General features: G+C 30.5%; 1 non-coding gene across 1 annotated transcript; it reads right to left on the bottom strand.

The window, feature by feature from the left end:
* Positions 1 to 1,369: 1,369 nt before the first annotated feature.
* Positions 1,370 to 1,472, bottom strand: LOC126955829 (U6 spliceosomal RNA). Its single transcript, XR_007726118.1, has one exon. It is a non-coding gene; the product is annotated as a U6 spliceosomal RNA (small nuclear RNA).
* Between the last annotated feature and the right edge of the window lie 2,045 nt (positions 1,473 to 3,517).

Consider the following 3,517-nt stretch of genomic DNA (forward strand, 5'->3'; position numbering starts at 1 on the left):
AAGTAGGCACCAGTGTCTGTTGTTCCCTTCTTTGTGTCCATGTGTTCTCATCATTTAGCTCCCACTTATAAGTGAGAACATACAGTTTCTGGTTTTCTTTTCTTGCATTAGTTTGCTTAGGTAGGATAACAGCCTCCAGCTCCATCTATCTTGCTGCGAAGGACATGATCTTGTTTTTTTTATGACTGCATAGTATTCCAGGATGTATATGTACCACATTTTCTTTATCTAGTCTATTGTTGATGGGCATTTAGGTTGATTCTATGGCTTTGCTGTGGTGAATAGTGCTGAAATGAACATATGCATGTATATATCTTCATGGTAGAATTATTTATATTCCTTTGGGTATATACTCAATAATGGGATCACTGGGTTAAATGCTAATCCTCTTAAGTTCTTTGAGGAACTACCACACTACTTTCCACAATGGTTGAACTTAAAATCAGCAAGAAGAAATGACTCATGATGCACAAAGTGTTCTCTATAGGACTAAAACTGACTTTGTAACATAAGCCTAGGGGGCTAGAGGATTGGGATGACACAGACTGCTAAAAACAACAAAACAAAACAAGAAAAACAAAATACTGGTAGACTGCTTCCCTATAAGAAATACATAAAGACAGTAACTGAAATCTACAAGAAAGAATAAAAAACACCATTGAAGAATTACATAGAAACATATAAAAGATAGCACAAATGTATTTTTATTCATATCTCATCTGTTCTCCTTTCTGAATTAAAAGACAGCTGCATAAAACAATGGTTATAAATCTGTGTTGATGAGATACAGTGTGAAACTGTATCATTTGTATGACATCAGAAGAAAGGATGGAAGATAAAGATGGATAGAAACAAACTTTGTATACTACTGTAATTGTTATTATTAATACAATATAGAGTGTTATAAGTTAACATGATAATTAGAAGCCACAGGACAAGCACTGAGAAAATAACTAAAAAATATAATAAGTGACATGGCAAGAGAACGAAAGTGTGATATTATAGAGTACCTGTACAACATAAGAGAAGGCAGTAATAAGGGAAAAAAATGGAGAAAGAAAAACAGAAATTACACAAGATATGTAAAAACAAATAGCTGAATCACAGACATAAGTCTCAAACTGTCAGGAATTACACAAAATGCAAATGAATTAAGTATTTTAATTATCCATGTCATAGACTGAAATTACCAGAAGGAAAAAAAAAATATATATATATAACTATATATTGCTACAACACACATACTTTAAGTTGAATGATACAAATAGGTTTAAAGAAAAAGGATAGGAACAGATATCCCAGGCAAACAAACAGTAACATAAAGAAAACTGAGGTAGTGATACAAATAAAAGACATAATATGCTTTAAAAAAGTTATGGGATGCTTTATGAATTTGTGTGTCATCCTTGCACTGGCGCAATGCTGATCTATGTATAGTTCCAACAAAATATACTTTAAGACCACAAACTTATTGCTAATGACAAAAATTATATTTTAGAATAATAAAATGGTCAAACAAGGAGGTATAAATGTGCCTAACAACAGAGAAATACAGGAAACAAAACTAACATAATTGAAGGGGGAGTTTGACAATTTAATGGTAACAGTTGGAGATTTTAATAACCAACTTTCAATTACAGATAGGACAATTAGGCATAAGATAAGTAAGGAAATGGAATACTTGAATGACAATATAAACCAGCCAGAATGAGCAGACATCTCATATAAAATAATCCATCCAACAAAACAGAATTCAAATTATTCTCAAGTGCACATGGAACATTCCTCCAGATAGAGCATAAATTAAGCCATAAAATTAGCTTTAATAAATTTAAAGAATTTAAATCATGCAGAGTATGTTTCCTAATAACAATGGAATAAAATTAGAAATAAATTAAGAAAATAAAAGTTCGGAAATTTATAAATGTGTGGAAATTTAAGTCTCATCTTTCTAAATAATCATCTTTCTAAATAATCAAAGAGTAAGTCACAAGATTAAGTCTCATCTTCTTAATAATCACCTTTCTAAATAATCAAAGAATAAGTCACAAGACAGATCAGAAAGTACTTCAAAATGAATTTGAATAAGATCGGTGTATAATGAAACATATGAGATGAAGCTAAAGGAATGATTAGAGAAAAAATGGATGTCTGCAAATACCTGTGTTAAAAAAGAAGAGAGATCACAAATCAGTAACCCAATCTTCCTTCTTAAGAGAATGGAAAAAGAATATCAAGAGAAACTTTAAGCAGAAATAAATAAATAATAAAAATTTGAATGAAAGTAAATGAGATGCGGATAGAAAAACTGTATAGATGGGGATAGAAAAACTATACAACAACAACAACAAAAGCAAACACTGGGACTTTGAAATAAATTAACACAATTGACATATCTTTAGGTAGCATAATCAAGAAAAAGGGAGGATACTCAAATTACTAAAATCAGGATGAAAAAGGGAAAAATACTACCAACTTTATATTAAAAAGGTAAAGGATTACTATATACAACTGTGTACAAAATTATTGGCTAAATTAGATAAAGATTACAAATTCTTAGAAAGATACAGAAGCTACTCAAAAGCTACTCAAAAGAAACAGAAAATGAAAAATCAATAACAAGTCAAGGGATTGAAATAATATTTTTAAACATTCCACAAAAAAAAATTAGGACTAGATGTCTTTACTGGTGAATTCAACTAGTTTTTAAAGAGTTAATACTAATTTTTTGCAAGCTTTTCCAAAAATATATTAGAAGTGAGCCCTTCTCAACTTATTCTATGAGACCAACACTGCCTTCATATCAAAATCAGACAAGAACATCACAATAAATTATCACTACAGACAAATATCCCTTGTGAATATAAGCACAAAAAATGCTTACCAAAATACTGGCAAATCATGTCCAGCAATATCTTAAAAGAATTACACCAGGTAGGGCAAAGTGAGATTGGATGCAGTGTATCAAAGGAATACAGATTAGTTCAACATACAACAAAAAAATATATAATATGTCATACTAGAAAAACAATAATATTAAAACACATGATGATCCCATAGACACAGAAAAAACCTTTGATAAAATCCTAAACTATTTCATGATAGCAGAAGATCACCTGAACCTGGAAAGCTGGCTAACGAAAACCCCACAGCCAACATCATACACAATGGTGAAAGATTAAAATATTTTTTTCTAAGATAATTCACAAGATAAAGATTTTCAATCTCACTACTTGTTATTCAGCACTGTGCTGGAGATTCTAGCCTTGGCATTTATGTAAGAAAAAGGAATAAAAGACATCGAGATTGCAAGATAAGAAGTAAAACTATCTCTATTTGAATATTACATGAGCTTACAAATAGAAAATCCTAAATTATATAGCAAAAAATCCACTAGTGCTCATAAAAAGTTAGGCAAGTTTGCAGGATTCAAGATCAATACATAAAAATTAATTGTATTTCTCTACACTAGTAGTGAATAAGCTGGAAATGAACTTGATGCCATTTAAAATGGCAT

The sequence above is a fragment of the Macaca thibetana genome, chromosome 5, assembly GCF_024542745.1.
Source record: "Macaca thibetana thibetana isolate TM-01 chromosome 5, ASM2454274v1, whole genome shotgun sequence".
NCBI lineage: Eukaryota > Metazoa > Chordata > Mammalia > Primates > Cercopithecidae > Macaca > Macaca thibetana.